At 38.4% G+C, this 20753-nt stretch overlaps 1 long non-coding RNA gene across 2 annotated transcripts; it reads left to right on the forward strand.

Moving 5' to 3' along the window:
* Positions 1 to 12764: 12764 nt before the first annotated feature.
* On the forward strand, positions 12765 to 17917 carry LOC306988629. 2 transcript variants are annotated; one of them, XR_013795463.1, is made up of 4 exons: positions 12765 to 12953; positions 13987 to 14320; positions 14651 to 14751; positions 17647 to 17917. It is a non-coding gene; the product is annotated as an uncharacterized lncRNA (long non-coding RNA). The 2 variants fall into 2 exon arrangements; XR_013795464.1 differs by having other exon boundaries at positions 14211 to 14320; positions 17647 to 17914.
* The last annotated feature ends 2836 nt before the right edge of the window (positions 17918 to 20753 follow it).

A 20753-nucleotide genomic window follows, 5' to 3' on the forward strand; every position in this document is an offset into this window, starting at 1 on the left:
GACAACGTTGTCAAAATGATCACACGGATCCGCGAAAACAACAAAAATGCTGCATTATTCATGTCAGGCCAGTAGTTGGCGATGTTCCTTTGTACAAAAATACTACTACACACTAATAAGCACGTAATATGCATGCGCATGGAGATGGTGAATATGATTTCACCAAATGCAAGATGTTCATGGATCAACATTCCAATCAACCAATCGGATTTGAAGGACAAGTCAAGTTTTGGGCTTCCAAGCAGGGTTAGGTGCTTATACATCCGTGTTATTCACCTATCATTACCCTCTGATTTTGTTATGGGTATGGTTCGGTTCAGGGGGAAGAAATAGGTTTAGGACTATTTTCGCACAAGAATGCTGTTCCAGGATCAATAAATTATGCTGATCCAGGAACTTGTCAAAATCATGGTGACTGCATGGAGGGTAATAACAGTATCATTTTCAGAAGCTTACACTACACTCTAAAAAATGCTGGGTTGTTTCAACCCAATTTTGGGTAAAATATGGACAAACCCAGCCGTTGGGTTAAATTTTTACATTACATTTTTAACCCAACGTTTGGGTTTGTCCATATTTTACCTAAGATTGGGTTGAAACAACCCAGCATTTTTTAGAGTGTATGAACCCTGTTATCAAAAGTTTGCATTTTCAGGCCAAAATGCTGCTGTTGTGTAAATTAATCGACGAAAATGCATGAAACGTTTTTAGTTGAAAACAGTTTCATGTAAACGCCCCCTGACATTACAAGCCATCAGAATTTCATCTTACTTTTAAATATAAAAAAACGGCACCAAATCGCATATTTTTGCTCAGTTTGGGCCTTTAAATAAAATTCAGGTTTATTCTTCCTGAGCTCAATATTCACTTATTGAGGCATAAAAAGCCGGATGTATCAAATGAAAAACACCCATACAAACGTTTTAATATATATATTTTAAATATTTTGTCTAAATATTCAAGAAACTGTTTAATTTGAAAAAAAACAACAACAACAACAACAACTATTATTTCTATTATTTCATACGGGGCTAAAGATATGTAAAGTAAATTAAATCTACAGACACTAAATTTTGTATTTAACTTTTCTTTCCACTAGTCTGAAATAAGACACGTTATAGAAGCAAACCAGCTCAAAATCGAGCAGTGCATGACAAAAACAACAGTTTTGCCTGTTGTTTCTTGCCTCAACACAGAGAGTGAGAATTCGCTTTAACATGCTGTACGTGCAAACATCTAACCGCTAATCGGTTTGGTGAGAATGCCCATAATGCATCTGGGGCTTTCAAATGAGAAAAGCGAAGGGGAAAAAAAACAAAACTTTAATGACTAAACGTAATGACTCGCTGATGTGAGGAATCTGCCATTAAAACACCTACGCGCTGCTTGCTGCAGTGAGACGGCTTTCATTTTCTCTTATTTACACTCTCGATCTGGTAATTGAGAGACACAAAGTGCACCAGGGTCAAGGATGTGTTTTTTTTTTCCCCCCATCTCTCCGGTGTGGTGAAGAGAGACAAACATCCGGTGTTGAATTGAAGAGGTAATCACCTCTATCCGTTCTGCCACATAACCCTCTTCACGTTATTGATAAACAGCCAGTGCTCATTACCTCTCAACCAGAGGTTCCTTTCCATCCGCTCTGCCTGATGAAACAAGGGACACCTTAAACACAGAGACCTACTTTCCTGGATGTGGGCTCCGATGTCTCTTTAACTTAATCTGGGCTGTCAGAAAGGGAGCTCTTGTTTGGTTAAAGACAGAGAGGGATCTATCCGAGGTTTTTTTGGGGGCTGGGTGCGATGCGGGTCAGAGCAAACGTGGGTCTGTGCTGGCCGGTCCTGATGAACACTAGATAAACCCTGCAGGAAGAGCTTCCCCCACAGACAGCCGGAGAGAACAATCACTCAGCTCAGCTCAGCTCTCGTCTATAGCAGGAACGCCTTTTCATCAGTCCGGGGGAATAAAGCTCGCAAAACACTGTGTTGGGATATTCATTTCTCGCACCAAAGCCTGCTATTAAATATTGGATATTGAAGAATGTAAAACATTTCAATTAGGCTAATTCTGTATTAATATATAAACAAATGTAAATACTGTATAAATATATAGCCCTCATTAAATTATTCTAGAAAAATAATAAATGATCTGTAAAAGTATTCCCAAGCACACAAATGTGAATAAATGGTGAACATATTTAAATACATAAATAGCCCTCATGTTTTAAGCAATTGTCTGCAAGTATTGAAAATCCATACTAAATATAAATTAATGAACATCAAATTAATATAAACAAATAAAATACAAAGCACCCATTAAATTAAAGGTGCTCTAAGCGATGTCACGCATTTTTTAGGCCAAACATTTTTTTGTCACATACAGCAAATATCTCCTCACTATCCACTAGCTGTCTGTCTCCTGAACACACTGTAAAAAAACGCGGTCTCTGTAGACACCCCAGGCTCCACAAACAGCAACAAAAACAAACTGGGCTAACCCGCACCACGAAACATAACAAACAGTGTTCCAGCCAATAACCGACAAGAAGGATTTGGGGGTGGGGTTTGGGGGGTTAGTGCGCGGATGAGGAGGAGGGAGGGTCTAGCTAGCCTCCGTTTTGTTTGACAATAGTTCGAACGTCAACAAGAAGTGACGTCACCCAGGATCGCTTAGAGAACCTTTAATAAACAAATAAAAAACGAATAAAAAACCTCAAATTAAATTAATATAAAAACAAACGCAAAGCTCCCATTATATTAATATAAACAAATAAAAAACAAACAAACACAAAGATCCCAATCTATAAATGGAAAAAGTCTTGATCAATTGGCTATACAAGAGTTAAAATCCCTAGTATATAAAAATACATAATAATAAATGTGAATACGGATAGATAAATAAATAGTCCTCATCAAATGATCTTTAAGGTCTTAAAGCCTTTTGTAGTACAACCCCAGTTATTTAAATATAAATAAATTAAACATTCTCAAACAATTATGTCAGTATAAATACCCATAAATAAATTATAAATATATAATAATATATATAATATGTAAATTGGTCTTAATTAAATAAATGTAAATAAACATTCATATAAATAACTAAACAGCTTCAGTAAATTATTCAAATAATAATTAAAATAAAAAAAATTCTCGTTTCGAATTATGTCGACACAAGTACAAAAGTAAATAGATAAACGGATGGATGATGGATGGATGGATGGATGTAGAGATATGAGTATGAATAAATGATATCAACGTTAATTTTTGTGTAAAAAACAACAAACCTGTGATAGTGAGTCATACTGTATATTTAAACAGCTCTTAATAAGGTGGTTATATAGCTTGGCTCAGTAATCTCTGCATGTTATTTCCGTGTATCTTTTACCACCTCTGAAGTAATGTGACAAATGGTGCCACATCCATCTCATTTTCCCTGTCAGTGATTGCCAGTGTCTTTAAGCCCTGGAGTGTGTTTGATAAGAATTTGATTACGGCTTCTTCTTGCAGAAATTGAACACCGATGGCCATGGGCACCAAAAATGCCTTATCTGGGATTCTGGCTGTGGTCGTGTGCCTATTTCAATTCCCCCAAGGAATGGATCCTGGGAACGGTAGTTACAAAACAATCAAAAATAGATAACATTAATTTGTACAAGCATGTTCAGGGGAGAAAAGGACTGATACCCTTGAAATTAGATATTTGCCCTCAAAATGTAATGATGTTTGGTGTGCAAATTGCATTTTATCGAGTCCAGGGGAATGAGAAAAGGCCGTTACTAACAATTTTTTTCTTTCAAATGTGGCCAAACCACAATATAACTTATTAATATATACATTATCAAAATATCTTTCATGACATGGACGGAGAGCTCGCTGCCGTGCTCCTGGGTCGAGGAGGGGTGGCTGCCGTCGGAGAGGGAGTGGAGGAGTCGCTCCCGTTCGCGGTGGGCCGGAGCCTGTTGTTGTCGGCCATGATGCTGCCCTCGACTGGAGGAGCCATCGCGGTCCACCAGGAGGAGCGTCGAGCCGAACAGCTGCTGCTGTTTATTGCTGCTGCTGTTTATTGCTGCTGCTGATGATTATTGCTGCTGCTGATTATTGCTGCTCCTGCTGTTTATTGCTGCTGCTGTTTATTGCTGCTGCTGATGATTATTGCTGCTGCTGATTATTGCTGCTCCTGCTGTTTATTGCTGCTGCTGATTATTGCCTAAATCTGCTGCTGCTGATTATTGCTGCTGCTGCTGATTATTGCTGCTGCTGTTTATTGCTGCTTCTGATTTTGATTATTTCTGCTGTTGCTGATTATTGTTGCTGCAACTATAGACTTGCTAGTGCAAATAGATGCATCATGCTGCTGTTTATTGCTGCTGCTGATTATTGCTGCTGCTGTTTATTGCTGCTGCTGATTATTGCTGCTGCTGCTGATTATTGCTGCTGCTGATTATTGCCTAAATCTGCTGCTGCTGATTATTGCTGCTGCTACTGTTTATTGCTGCTGCTGCTGCTGATTATTGCTGCTGCTGATTATTGCCTAAATCTGCTGCTGCTGATTATTGCTGCTGCTGCTGATTATTGCTGCTGCTGCTGATTATTGCTGCTGCTGATTATTGCTGCTTCTGATTTTGATTATTTCTGCTGTTGCTGATTATTGTTGCTGCAACTATAGACTTGCTAGTGCAAATAGATGCATCATGCTGCGGTTTATTGCTGCTGCTGATTATTGCTGCTGCTGATTATTGCTGCTGCTGTTTATTGCTGCTGCTGTTTATTGGTGCTGCTGATTATTGCTGCTGCTGATGCATGCTGCATAAATAGAAATACTTAAATCCCTTAGCAGATTTAGGCAGGTGAAGCTGGGGGAGGTGGAGGGTTTCAGATGAACTTACAGCAAACACTGAACCTGGCTATTTAAATGTTGAGCAAACAATCTCATTTACTGCAGGAACAGTGGAGGCCAATCAGCTTGTGCCATGTATTAATGATGTCAGTGATATTAGCCTGCATCCTTTTTTATTACAGTTTCATGACTGAACTAATATATGTCACCAAAACATGTTTGTATAGTTATAAAATATCACTCACATCTTGTACTTTTTGGAAACTTGAAGTTTGTAAACTTGATTTTGCATTTGTGAGGTTTGTCATCCATAACAACTCAAAATAGGATAGCTGGAGTATCAGGACAGCTTGTCTCTATTAGAAAAAACACTCAGTAAGATCGTGCCTTCTGGGGAGAGGGGATGTGGAGCTCAGTGGTAATAGGTTTGGACACAGTTGTGTGCACAGTACCAAACTCCACAGGCTGTGCTTATCAAGACTGAGGAGATTTGGTTTTGTAGGACACAAAGGTCCGAGGTTCAGGAGAAGGTTTTTCAGAAGTATGTCTGTCACAAAGATTAGAAGTGGCGGAAATTTTTACTACTTCCTGTGCTGTGAAGCTGTGAGGGCTAATGAGCAACCATCATAACGTTATAATAAAAATGACAACTTTAAGACAAATCAGAAAATATTTTTAGAATAGTAAAAAATATTGGGGGTGGTACAACTGTGATGATACAAGCAATGAAGAAAAAAGGGTAATTTAAAGAATGAAATTGCTTAAAAGACAAACCTTCATGTCAGTGATGTTTTATGTCTTGTCATGTGATCCTGCCATTTGTTTAGTGTCAAGTAGTCATTGGTTAATTGTCTAAATCATGTTCACAGGTGTGTCTCGTTTAGTCATTAGTAGTATGCATTTAAGCCCTCATGTATGCCATGTGTTTTTGTCAATGCTCACTTAAAAGTTGTTTGCAACCACCAAGAAGAAGAAGAAGAAGAAGAAGAAGAAGAAGAAGAAGAAGAAGAAGAAGAAGAAGAAGAAGAAGAAGAAGAAGAAGAAGAAGAAGAAGAAGAAGAAGAAGAAGAAGAAGAAGAAGAAGAAGAAGAAGAAGTCTTTGTCAAGTGATGTTTTGTGTAACCACTGTAGGTAAGCCCCATGTTCAAGTTTTTGATTGGAGTTTCATGCCACGCCATGCCTTTGTTTTATGTTTGATCTTGTTTTGAATAATATTAAACTGCACTTGGGTTCTGCAAACTTACCTCCAGTGGATCAATGTTACAGAATACTTGACCTTCAACCATGAACCCAGCAGTTTGCCTCATGCAACTCCGTCAAGGAGACCGCACCATCGAGGACTACGAGGAGTAGAGATGGCCGCATGATTAACATCGCTCAACATCAGCATCAAGCCTTGTTTATACTTTCGCCTGGCTCTACAGCGCGAGTCTCCGCAGACTGCGCCCGCGCCTCCCCAAACGGACGAGACGTTTATACTCGACGCATTCGCCGTTGTACTATTCTGTAAAACGACAGGGAATCTACGGAAACCATCAGGAATCTACGGTGAGAAGAAGAAAGGTCCACACGTGACAATGTTTATTTTAGTACAACAAAGATCGTTTTCCTGCACTCGCTCCACTTGCCCGAGCTTACCTCTCTGCACCATGTGCAAGCGTTGACAGTGAGCGCTTGTTTAGCCTGGCTGGACATGTGGCAGATGAGAGAAGAAATAGTCTGGTGACAAAGCAGAAATGCTTCAGTTTGCGAAGAAAAACTTGCAATTGATGTACAAGTGTTTGCAATAGGCCTATGTATGTTTTGAGAAATATCTTTATACTGCAAGGCTATATTTATTTTATTTGTTATTTATATATTATTGTATTGTCATTACCTGTTTTCCCTGTTTTCATGCATAAGTTTAGTTTGCTAAATATATAAACATTTTTAGTTAGATACTGGATGTGAAAAGAAGGAAATGGTTCTTCCATAACACTGCACTTTAGATGTGTGTGAATTTCCCACACCAGGAGTAATTTATATAGTGTGGTTCGAATTGGCTAAAATCGGTATCGGCAGGTCAAACTCAAAGAAAAATCGGCATCGGTCTAGAAAACTGTAATCATTACATCTCTAGTTACCACTTAGCACAATAATTTGTTAGTGCTATATTAGTTATCATGAACTAGTTAGTGCATTAACTAACGCTAAGTAAAGGGAATGTTTTTGTCATTGAGCCTATACTATCTTAATCTCTTTTGCAAGTAGTGCATAAACGTTTTCAGTTTTATTAAGCTTCTTCTCCATTTTTTTTATTTTTTTATTGATGTAGTTCAGCACGACTTGGTTACTTTTTATTTTCCATCTGTCTTCACAAATGTATCAGGGTGTCTCCAATCAAAAGTTGGATGGATTGTTGTGGATTTTAGTCAGAATGCATGTGGGCATGTCTCTCAGGACGAAGGAGAGTTTTTTTCTTTTTCTTAAAAAAAAAGTTTGATTTTACTGGGAGCAATCCCTGCTGATGCTCAGTGGGGCTGAGGTTTTTGAACCAGAAAGAACAAAGACCCAAAAAAGGCTGCTCTTGACAAGGAGAGGGAAACAAGGAGAGAGGGAGCACGAGGGGCCGCACGCTATACTTGGACATGAAAAAGAAGCTGTGCAGATGAGAGGATATCGCTATAATTTGACATTTGCAGTCGGAGATGAGGTTCAATTTAGAGAGGGTTCTTGAGAATCGCAAATTGCACTGCCTCCTTTGGATGAGCTCCCGTGCTCTTTCCAATCCTCTTGCAATCGCTTATTGCTTGCCTCCGGAAAGGCTGGCTTTGGTTTTTCCTCAGCTGGCGACGTTGCGCACTATCTCTTGCAGTCCACGTGGACCTAATGGAAAGCTTTGCCGATCTTATCTAATTCCAGTATAGAGACGGCTACTTTATCCTCGATACAGCGGCCATTCCGCAGACCTGAATTTTTTCTAGCTTTTTTTACTTTCACCAAATGCAATTGTGACATAATGGGGATTTGAAACTTTCATCTGTTTGGCTCGCCGTTTCGTAATCCGTTTGTTAGTGTTTCAATGCAGCCCGGGTAAGACGTTTAGTAATTAGTGGATGTGGCCGCTGGAGATCCTAGAGCAATATTTGATCTCTCTCTCCCTGCTTTACCTCATCTGCAAACAACCTGGCTACGATAAGCACGTCTCGGTGGGAAAATTGGAGAGCTGTTATCGGAGCAAACAAACTAAACAAACAAAAAAATCAGGACAATATTGGCAGCGGTCTCGGTTGCTCTCATATGTAATGATGGCTGTAAGGCAGATAAGAAGAAATACCGAGTGAGAATCATGAATGCATTGAAAATGAGATCTTTCTCCCAAAAACATAAACCACAACAGGACTTTCCTAAACATCTGTTTGTTGGTGCGCACATATTTTATTATAGGAATGCACAGTATCAGAGAAGCAATACATATTACATTAAAATGTCTATACAGTTTATATGAACTAAAAATAAAACACAAAAAACTAGCCTACTAGTAAATTTGGCCATTGCACTATATTGTACACAGTATTAAAAATGAATATTGATTTTGAGATTACGTGGTAACACTCTACAAATAAGGTTCCATTCAAACGAAAATTTTAAATAAATAAGGTTGAAGTACTAAAATGACTAAAACTGAATAAAATAATGCTAAACAGAATAAACTTGCACAAATTTAAAATGAAAATTAAATCTAAAAGCTAATGCAAAATATGAATAAATACCATAATAGTATATAAATAATATATATAGAGAGAATCACTTTTCCAGGGCTTGTAGCCCATTGTACCCTCTACAGTAAGCAGATTCGAGGTATTTTGGTGTCCTATAGATTACTAAAAGCTCAACATATTTTAAAACCTTTTTTTTTCAGCAAGTAGAACAAAACTGACAGAAGAATGATCTGAACATCTGTCATATCCAGTACTCCAGAGATAAATATGATAAACTGATAAGCCTATTTACAGTGCACATGCATATCTTCTTTAGGTAAGCATCACAGCTTTGCTGACAAAAACTGGTCAGGTCCTCGTGACCAAGCTGTCTTATTCAGGTTGCAGTAGAGATTTGGCCTAATGCTAAACAAGCTAAATGTGACGAGACAATTTTCAAACAAGTAAACAAGACCGTTTCAGCTCAGGTTCCACCACAGAAACACAATAAGTAGAAAATCAACAAACATGCCTCAACTGCATTCAATCATATCCAGTGTTTGACATTAATAGCTGTTGACAGAGAAATAAGTTGGAATGTTTACAATATATTTATGCATGTGGCAGAAGATGTTTTCCAAAGCGACTAGGCCTACAGAACACTCCCCAGCCAACACGTATATGTTGGCCCCACATGGTTTAAGCTTGGGCTACTTGGGTACCAAGTGGGCATGGTCCCAAAATGGGCATCTTATCTGGGGCCCACTTGGGTCATCTAAGTAGGTCCCACATGGGCAAAAACAGGTGGGCTCCCTATATGGGTCCTAGTTGGGTCACTAATGGGAACTGAGTGCATGGGCTGAAAATGGGTAACACAAATGGGGCCCATTTGGGTTTATCAAATAGGTTAGACATTGGCAAACACAATAAATCCCATATAGGCTGCCCACATGGGCCCAAGGTAGTACCCACATAGGTAATCTCTGTATGGGTTATGAATGGGAAAAAAATATGGGGCCCGCTTGGCCAAACCACATGGGTCAGACATGGGCAAACACAACCAGTCCCATATAGGCTGCCAACCTGAGCCCAAGGTAGTACCCACATAGGCAATCTCTATATGGGTTATGAATGGGAAAAACATATGGGGCCCGCTTGGCCAAACCATATGGGTCAGACATGGGCAAACACAACCAGTCCCATATAGGCTGCCAACCTGAGCCCAAGGTAGTACCCACATAGGTAATCTCTATATGGGTTATGAATGGGAAAAACATATGGGGCCCGCTTGGCCAAACCACATGGGTCAGACATGGGCAAACACAATCAGTCCCATATAGGCTGCCAACCTGAGCCCAAGGTAGTACCCACATAGGTAATCTCTATGTGGGTTATGAATGGGAAAAACATATGGGGCCCGCTTGGCCAAACCACATGGGTTAGACATGGGCAAACACAACCAGTCCCATATAGGCTGCCAACCTGAGCCCAAGGTAGTACCCACATAGGTAATCTCTATATGGGTTATGAATGGGAAAAACATATGGGGCCCGCTTGGCCAAACCACATGGGTCAGACATGGGCAAACACAATCAGTCCCATATAGGCTGCCAACCTGAGCCCAAGGTAGTACCCACATAGGTAATCTCTATGTGGGTTATGAATGGGAAAAACATATGGGGCCCGCTTGGCCAAACCACATGGGTCAGACATGGGCAAACACAATCAGTCCCATATAGGCTGCCAACCTGAGCCCAAGGTAGTACCCACATAGGCAATCTCTATATGGGTTATGAATGGGAAAAACATATGGGGCCCGCTTGGCCAAACCACATGGGTCAGACATGGGCAAACACAATCAGTCCCATATAGGCTGCCAACCTGAGCCCAATGTAATACCCACATAGGTAATCTCTATGTGGGTTATGAATGGGAAAAACATATGGGGCCCGCTTGGCCAAACCACATGGGTTAGACATGGGCAAACACAACCAGTCCCATATAGGCTGCCAACCTGAGCCCAAGGTAGTACCCACATAGGCAATCTCTATATGGGTTATGAATGGGAAAAACATATGGGGCCCGCTTGGCCAAACCATATGGGTCAGACATGGGCAAACACAATCAGTCCCATATAGGCTGCCAACCTGAGCCCAAGGTAGTACCCACATAGGCAATCTCTATATGGGTTATGAATGGGAAAAACATATGGGGCCCGCTTGGCCAAACCACATGGGTCAGACATGGGCAAACACAACCAGTCCCATATAGGCTGCCAACCTGAGCCCATGGTAGTACCCACATAGGTAATCTCTATATGGGTTATGAATGGGAAAAACATATGGGGCCCGCTTGGCCAAACCATATGGGTCAGACATGGGCAAACACAATCAGTCCCATATAGGCTGACAACCTGAGCCCAAGGTAGTACCCACATAGGCAATCTCTATATGGGTTATGAATGGGAAAAACATATGGGGCCCACTTTGATAAACTATATGGGTCAGACATGGGCAAACACAATCAATCGCATATAGGCTGCCTACATGGGCCCATGGTAGTACCGACATAGGTAATCTCTATATGGGTTATGAATGGGGAAATACGAGTATAATTTTGAAATAATGAATTATGTAATAAAAATAAATTGTGAATCTGTAAATTACATCATAATCTATATACTTGTAAATAACATGTCTGTACAATCATTAAAACAATTATATACAGTATATTTATAATTTATAATCTTTGTTATAATGCCACTAACAGTTGACCGTGGAATATTTGGTAGTGAGGAAATTTCACAAATGGACTTACACGGGTGGAAACCTATCACGGTACCATGCTTGAATTCACTGAGCTCCTGAAAGCGACCTATTCTTTCACAAATGTGTGTAGATGTAGAAGCGTGTGTGTATACAGCTGTGGCCATGGAAGTGATTGAAATACCCGAATTCAATGATTTAGAGGGGTGTCCCAACACTTTTGGCAATTGTGGGTACAGTACTATAGGCCATGGCTCTTCAAATCCAGTCCTGGAGTGTTGGTGTTCAGCAGACATTAGTTCCAACCCTAATCATTGACATTAAATTCAAAGTGTCAACTTTTAGTGGTCTGATTTTGTGAGTTACTGCAAAATGCTTATCTCCATAGTTATTTTAAAATGTATACAAATGGTTCAAAATATCCAGAAAATGGTCACTGTACAATATGAAGAACGGGTTACAGAAGCTAATTATCTATCAAAATAATGTCTTAGAGATGGGTAAAAGAAATCAAACCCCTAGCACCAGCCATGTGCCCTCATTCAATGGAGATAGGCTACTCAGTGTTTTCTGGTCAGTCGGTTAGTGACAATATAATTCTAGAGATTTTTTAATATTGGGGTTAGGGTTTTGATTATTGAAAGGGGAACATCAGTTCAGATGATGAAATAGTCCAAGCAAAGAAAGATAGAATGGAAATTCATGGTTCGAAGGGAAAATATAAATTCAGAAATCATATTTGCAGCATATACAGGAGTACAGAATAAAGTGCAGTTTCATTAATTTAGCATATTGTGGTTTGTGTTCAGTTTTCTTTTGAGGCCAACAGTTCAGACTTTTATTTTCAGTCGTAGTTGGCACGACATGACTGACCCTCAAAGTTGAAATATAGGTGAAAAAGTTTTTCTTTTTCAAAATCTGTATGTGAATCAATGTCATGTCTTCAAGAAATACTTAACCTTTGAATTATTATTATTTCTAATTATTATTTTAGCATTGTATATTTTGATCAAAACACCACTTCAAAAAGCTAAATTTATGTTAAAATATAATAATTTTATTATTAACAATAATAAAAATAATAATGGATATTTCAATCTCAAGAGAGAAGTGCAGCAGAAAATGTTTTGCTTTGTGTGATTTTGTTTGGATTTACAATTTTGTGTGTGTGTGCCTAAAGCTTATAGCTACCATGCAGGATTGCATTTTTATTCACACACTGTCATAAAAACACTATTTGACCAACTAATCAAATAATATAGTCTACAAATAAAACTAAACACACACATTTCTTTAAAAAAAGAAAGAAAAGAGGAAAAGTAATATTTTCCATTACCAGGCTGAAACAATCGCTATTGGTTGTTTGTTTCACCTACTTTGATCATGATTGGTTAATCTGACTGTCATCTACGTAACTGGCCAATGACAACTGTGCGCGCCTTTTTACTGGTCATGTTTGAAAATACGTCAGTTTGAGTTGATGACTGCGTGTGTGTGTGTGTGCTGCTACTGCTCGGCAAGATTACTCAGTCTTTACTTATGGCAGTTAAATTCTTATTTTGAACTAATTTGCGTTGTGACATGTAAACGGAGGAGAACAGAAGCTGATATGTGAACACAGAGGAAGGTCGGACTGGATGAGGTCCTGCAAACATATTGGCGATATCAGGTAAGAGAACATTTTTCAGTCTCTGTTACGTAAAGTTATGTTTCGTGTTCATGTCCTATATATCCACTATAATTTAAAAAAAAAAAAGATCTATTAATAAATATGTCATGTTTAGGTATTACATTAAAATAAGGTGAGAGTGCTATATAGTTAATGGTAGAATAATGCAGATAAACAAATCTTGTGTTAATGGAGTTCATTAACTTCCCAGATGTTCTGTGTACACACGAGAGTTTAATAAACGGATAACGGACGTAACGTACAACCTGCAGCTGTGTGTACCATTGACTGTGAAGGTGTGCTTCATCAATCGCGATTAGCATGTGTTTAATATTGTAAGTTAGCCTCTGATGTCAATGTTGTCAGCTAGTTTAAAACTCAAACACAAGAAAACCCTAGTGTAGAACATATTTATGTACTTAATATTTACCCTGCAATTGTACTTTGGTATCCTAAATGATATACTTAAAGTCAATAAGAACAACACATTATGTACTTAATGCACTTTAGTTATCTGGAAGTGCTGAGGTTAAGTGTATTTGATTGTGAAACTATTGCAAACTTTAGGTACACTTTATTAATAGTGATGTATATACATTTTATATATATATATATATATATATATATATATAAAATGCAATTTTTGTTTTTTTTTTCAAATTGTTGTAATATAAAAAAGTTACATTGTGCACTAAAGAAATGCTCCAAATATAGTTTTATTATATATTAAATATAAGTCTTAGGTGATTGTGTCAATAAATATGTTAATGGGTTTGAAGGATAATAAGTAGGCCTATGTTTTTGTATAGGTTTTTTATTTATTTATTATTTACTAGGGAAGGAGCATCCAAATAAGTAAAGTGACTGATAAAACAGTTATTTACACTCTGAAACACTAGAATCTACTGAAGATTTGAGAAATATTATTGGTCTAAATCTCTTTTTCTAGATAGCCGTTTCGGAGTATTTTTACATATCCTCTTCAAAAACTGGTAACTGCTAATGATAAGAGATTTGTTTACTTCTATTCAAGCACTGGAAGAAGATTTTTTGGGGAGAACAGGCACCCAACAGAGGGACAACTCCACCACGATTATCAACTTCAGTCAATTTTAACCATTGCTTCTAAACCTTACATTTGGGATTAATATATTATATAGTAAAAGAATTAGGCCTAGTATCATCGTCAAAAGTCATTTCCTCTACCAGTGACAAATCTGAGTAACTTTTTATCCTTTTGTCTTTCTTCCTCTAAAGTGACAAAGAAAGGAGAACATGTCACCATCATCAGTCCTTTATTTAGTTCACTGAAGAACATCAAGGGAAAGACCCTCAGACGTGTCATAACAGGATAAATTTGGCTACAGGTAAAATTATTAGATTGTTTGATTTTGGTGTACCAATTTGCTTTTTTTAAGCTACAATTGTGTGATGTGACGTGACATGTAGCCAAGTATGGTGTCCCCATACTCGGAATTTGTGCTCTTCATTTCACCCATTCAAGTGCACACACACACACACACACACACACAAACACACACACCCGGAGAAGTGGGCAGCTGTTTTTGCTGCGGCACCCAGGGAGCTATTTGTTCATGTTGTCTGAATGTTTTATAATGGCAAATGTTGGTACAATTTAAATACGTTTTGTTTAATATTGTTTAAAGGAATGGTAATGAAAATCTTTCTTTTTAAAGGACTTATCAGCCCACTACACCCCACCCAAGACTGAGCAAGGATCCAGATGAGTACTGGCAATTTGGTGGAGGATTGTTACTACACTGCACTGTCACTTCTGGTATGGATTCATTAACCTTTTGTTATGTGTGAGGTGCTTTGATTTTACTTAATTTAATAAAATTTACAAAATTAGATTTTACATACTTTACTTAGAGTAGTTCACTTTAAAATGAAAATTACCCCATGATTTACTCACCCTCAAGCCATCCTAAGTGTATATGACTTTCTTCTTTCAGACAAATACAATCTGAGTTATATTAATAAACACCCTGACGCTTCCAAGCTTCATAATGGCAGTGGATTGCAACCATCAGTTTGAAGCTCAAAAAAGTGCAGCTATCCATCATAAACAAACTCCACGCGGCTCTGGGGGGTTAATAAAGGCCCTCTAAAGCAAAATCATGAGTTTGTGTAAGAAAAATATCCATATTTAAAACTTTATAAAGTAAAATAACTAGCTTATGGCCATACGCAGTCTATTTGCGTATAAAGCACAACTTACACAACTTGTGACGTCAGAAGTAGCGTAGTGCATAATGGCGTAGCGTAAATATCAGCAGTGCGTCGCATTACTCGCATAAGTTGCGCTTTACCCTTTAAGTGCAATTCGTATGTTCGTTTGGCCGGAAGCTAGTTATTTTGCTTTATAAAGTTTTAAATTTGAATATTTTTCTTACACAAACACATGGCTTTGCTTCAGAAGGCCTTTATTAACCCCCCGGAGCCACGTGGAGTTCTTATATAATGCATGGAAGCACTTTTTTGTGTTTCAATCTGATTGTTGCAATCCACTGCCATTATGAAGCTCAGAAGTGTCAGGGTGTTTATTAATATAACTCCGATCGTATTTGTCTGAAAGAAGAAAGTCATATACACCTAGGATGGCTTGAGGGTGAGTAAATCGTGGGCTAATTTTAATTTTAGAGTGAACTACTGCTTTAATACTATGTGTAGTTAGGATTCTGAATTAGGCTAAGTGTATTGTTTGTCTACTTATCAGAAATATACAGAGCCACATATATTATCAGAGATTAGAGCTGCAATTGTTGAATGATTTTGATCTCAATTCAAATACTACGCAATATTTTCCTAAATGACAACGATTTGTCTTAAACCTTTGTCAAGTAAGATCACAGTGAACATTTATATCTGCGTTGATGCTGTCAGTAGCCACATTTACATAGACGTTTTTTGTTTCGGTCAGAATGAAATCATTCTGATTGATGAATCTGAACATTGCTTTTACATGAATGCTAAGTCATCGGGTTGATGTGCATTTATAAGTCACAAGCATCAAATCTGATTTAATCTTTTGATGTGCACGCACTGCACGAATACCGGTATGCAGTTTCATGTTGTTGTCACAAACTAACCATCCTCCATTGTTTTAAAAAGCAGACTTATATTTACCTATTTCAGGTCCTTATTAGGAGACAAGGAGCACACAAAGCTTTGCCGTGCTGCTTATATTAATCAAGCAGTTTTAAAAATGATGTCTAGATGCCCAAAACAAGGCATCTGCAGATGAGAGTCCGAAACAAGCACTTGTTGGACAACGTTGTCCTGCACCACTTCAGGGAAGATTGAGTGGGAAGATCATTTTAGATTGACACAAAAGTAATTTATTATATTCTTATATAATATTACAACAACATCAGCTCGTAATTCAAATGATCACAGAACTGAGATAAAAGTTTATAGTTCATAATCAGATATAAACACTGTCTACAGTTACAATCAAAATAAATAAAAAAGTAAATCAACTTTTGCAAGACACTTAAAGATAAAGATTTCACATTGTTAACAAACAGGTGGTGACGAGACTGGTAAACAAATGTATTTGTCATTTTTTAATGATTAAATAAATGGGAATAGGAGCAGGCTTCACTCAATGATTAAACTTTAAGAGTGCTGGCCTAAATACTTAGAATATTAAGAACAGGAGAGAGGCTGCACTATGCATAAATAGTTTTATTTGCACAAACGCGTTTCGGCGCGTGCCTTCTTCAGTGTGCTAAAGAAGGCTGAAGGCGGCACACTGAAGAAGGCACGTGCCGAAACGCGTTTGTGCAAATAAAACTATTTGCATAGTGCGGCCTCTCTCCTGTTCTATATCATTTTTAATCATTCATTCTAGAGATTTGTTCAAAAACGCTGATTCATCCAGTAATGAAACAAGTATTTTAGTCATTAAATCATTCATTCAAACTTTTTTTTTCCATTTAGATAAAACATTTTAAATCGACTGTAGAAATTAACATTTTGTCAGAACCTCTAGTAACTGACATGTTATGTTGTTAAGTTGTCTGTTCAGAATCGTGATCTCTGTCTGAAACGCTAAAATAATCGGGATTCTCATTTTAACTTAATTCTAACTTAAAGTTATTAAAACTGTGACACTTAAGTCGAGCCATCCTGGAAATGTAAGAATAGTCCACACCTGTGATCACCTCAATTATTTTCCAAAGACAAAAATAATTATATTTTTATATTTTTACTTTAAAAGTTAAAATTAAAATACTTTATTATGCATCATGTTGTCGGCCCATTCTATCATGGACTGAGAATCTGATTGTGAGAAACTACCTAATATTAAAATGACAAAAAATTCTTGAGACAAATTATTATTATTAATGTTTATAATTTTTTTTCAATGGCTAACTTGTATCAATGAATGAATTGATGCTTTCAAACACATCGCATATTCATACTTTATAAACTGGTTTTATTAATAAAAAATATAATCAGAATAGTCTGAATAAATAAACAGTAATTCTCTATTCATTTCCCAAATGCCCTTCCATTGACATTCCAATACCATGACCATTCCAATTGAAGTTTTATGCTGTTTTTGTTTTTTATCCTGAGTAAAAGTTGTTATTCTTTCATAATGTATTGTGACATGTGTAAGTAACATGATTTCTCTAAAATCATAATCAAATTTGTTTTGCAGAGGCTCTTAAGAAGACTGCACACAGATCAACTGACAAGAAACTGAGAGGGAACTCTCAAAATAGTTTGGGACAAGAGATGGAGGAGGACAGTGTCTAGAATGCGCAAATGACTGTCTGCAGTATAAGCTGTACTGATAAATGTATAGTTGCTGCTTCTTCTAACTGTCCCCAATTTATTTCCTGTTCAAATGTTCAAAGCTTTCAGTAAAGACTGGGTCAAATACAGGTTAAAAATATGTATTTTAACAATTAGGTATATCACTTTAAAGAGATACTCTTTAATCTGACAAAAATCTGCTTCTTTAAATATTGTCTCTGGAATTTCAGAATATAGCATAATATGATGGGTAATTTCAATAAAGTTTAAATTTGAAAAGATTTCAATCTCACTGTGTGCTCTAATGTTTTAAAACTTGTTTGTGTGGTGTTGCTACTCATTTAGATGGAACCCAGATGATCCCTAGTTGGGCCACATGCCCATGATTCCTAGTTGGGCCCCACCTAAAGCCCTGTGAAATCCTGCATAAAACCTAAATGAGTAAGTTGCTGGGGCCAACATGGAACCCGTGGACAAACCCACTTACAGCCCATATTTCAGCCCATGTAGTACCCACAAAAAAACTAAAGCTGGGACCAAGATGGGTCTTGTGCATGTAGCCCAGTTGGGGCCCACCTGTTTATAATTGCCATCCTACATGCAATCCATGTGGGCAATTAACATGGGGCCATAATGTAACCCGCGGACAATCCCATATAGAGCCCATTTTTCAGCCCATTTCAAACCCACATGGGCCCCACATACAAATGTCATGGGGTTAAGCTGAGACCGAGATGGGTCTTGTGCATGTTGCCCACTTGGGTCCCACCTAGTACCGAGTGCAATCCTACATGAAATTCATCTGGGCAATTAACATGGGGCCATAATGTAACCCGCGGACAATCCCATATAGAGCCCATTTTTCAGCCCATTTCAAACCCACATGGGCCCCACATACAAATGTTGTGGGGTTAAGCTGGGACCGAGATGGGTCTTGTGCATGTTGCCCACTTGGGTCCCACCTAGTACCGAGTGCAATCCTACATGAAATTCATCTGGGCAATTAACATGGGGCCATAATGTAACCCGCGGACAATCCCATATAGAGCCCATTTTTCTGCCCATATCAAACCCACATGGGCCCCACATACAAATGTCCGTTGGGTTAAGCTGGGACCGAGATGGGTCTTGTGCATGTTGCCCACTTGGGTCCCACCTAGTACCAAGTGCAATCCTACATGAAATTCATCTGGGCAATTAACATGGGGCCATAATGTAACCTGCGGACAATCCTACATGTGGCCCATTTTTTCAGCCCATTTCATACCCATATGGGCCCCACATACAAATGTTGGCTGGGTCAAGGTAGATAATATCAGTATGTTTGTTCTCTGGGAATGTATGCATCCCATGACATTGGCAAGGTCTTAGTATGCTAGTTATTGTTTGTTTTGTTGTTTGAAATAAAAAGAGCCTACATGTTTGGATATTTTGATAAGAGCTCTGTGAGATGTGAAATAAGAGTCCAAAAAAAAGTGGTTTATAGACAAATAAAGAAATGTAAAGATCCCCAAAACAAGATTAGCACGAGTTTCCATGTTGGCCCATAACTTTGCTAGTTCTAGTCTGGACAGGTTTACTCTGCTAGTTGAGTAGCATGGTCACGCTAGTTTATTTATTTCGTTTTTTTTTTTCAAGGATTTGCACAGTTACTTCTCTAGTTACTCCATAAGTTTCTCTACTGTGACATTTCTACTGTGTTTGTTTTTTGTTTATTTGTGTGTATGACATTGTTAAGCACGGGTTGTTTTTAAATATGCTATACAAATAATTTTGAACTTTGAGTTTGAACTTTGAACTCTCTATAACAAAATTTTAGCATCTGTCACATCTCAATGGACATCTCAAACGGAAGTAAAAAGTCCATTCATTTTCTCGATAGGGAAATAGATTTTTAACGATAACTAATAAACTGTTAAAGTCAGCCCTACTATGAGCTATGAGGTTGTTACTTGATGGTATTTGCTTCTGCTTCTGCTGTCAGTCTGCATTACATCAACTCCATTTTTAAAATAATCGTGTTTAACAACGTAATTCATGGTGAAAAACTACACTACCCATGATGTTTTTGACATCACAAACTATCTTGTAACCAATCAAACTAAGGGCCCTATTTTAACGATCTGAAACGCAAGTGTCAAAGTGCAAAGCGCAAGTAACTTTGTGGGCGGATCCCGGCGCTGTTGCTATTTTCCCAGCGGGATAAATGACTCTTGCGCCCGACGCAAATCTAAAAGGGGTTGGTCTGAAGTAGCTTCATTATTCATAGGTGTGGTTTGGGCGTAACGTGAAATAAACCAATCAGAGCGTCCTCTCACATTCCCTTTAAGAGACGGCGCGCTTGTTCCATGGGGGATCGCTATTATAACGGCGGATTTGCCGGCACACGACAGGAGCGGTTCACAGCCGAGGAAACCGACGTTCTCGTCAGGGCCGTAAAACACAGAGAAGTGACATTGGGGATGATGGGAGAAACCCACCCAAATTAGCTTCGGTTAAACAGGCGTATAATTTGGGTAGTAAATGTGTAGCCTAATCTAGATAGATCTTTTCACATCTTCACGGACACAATGATTTCCCTCGTGTGTGTGTTAATATTTTTCCTTGTAATAATGTATGATTTGCAAAAATGAAAACTGCTGCATCTGTTTATATTAGAGAATCAAAGTGTATGCGCGTTAACATTATGGCCAAGCACGCGCCCTTAAAATACCATATCACTAACGCGCAACGCGCCAATGTCTTTAGACTGCTTTTTTCCTGGTTAATGGCGCAATTGCTTTCTAAAACTGGAAAATAGCACCATGGAAGTTTTGCGCCGGAACACGCCTCCTCTTTGCGTTTAACCGCCCCCGCGAGCGCAAGTTCATTTCCTAATTTACCGACGTGCGTCTGTGGAGGGAAAAGTCCGCTGTGCGCGGGTGCAGAATAGGAATGATACATGCGTCGGTGTTCAAAGTCAATTGCGCTGGGTGCAAGATAGGGCCCCAAGTCTCTGAGGAGAGTGAG

This window comes from Phoxinus phoxinus (genome assembly GCF_949152265.1).
Source record: "Phoxinus phoxinus genome assembly, chromosome: 20".
Classification (NCBI taxonomy): Eukaryota; Metazoa; Chordata; class Actinopteri; order Cypriniformes; family Leuciscidae; genus Phoxinus; species Phoxinus phoxinus.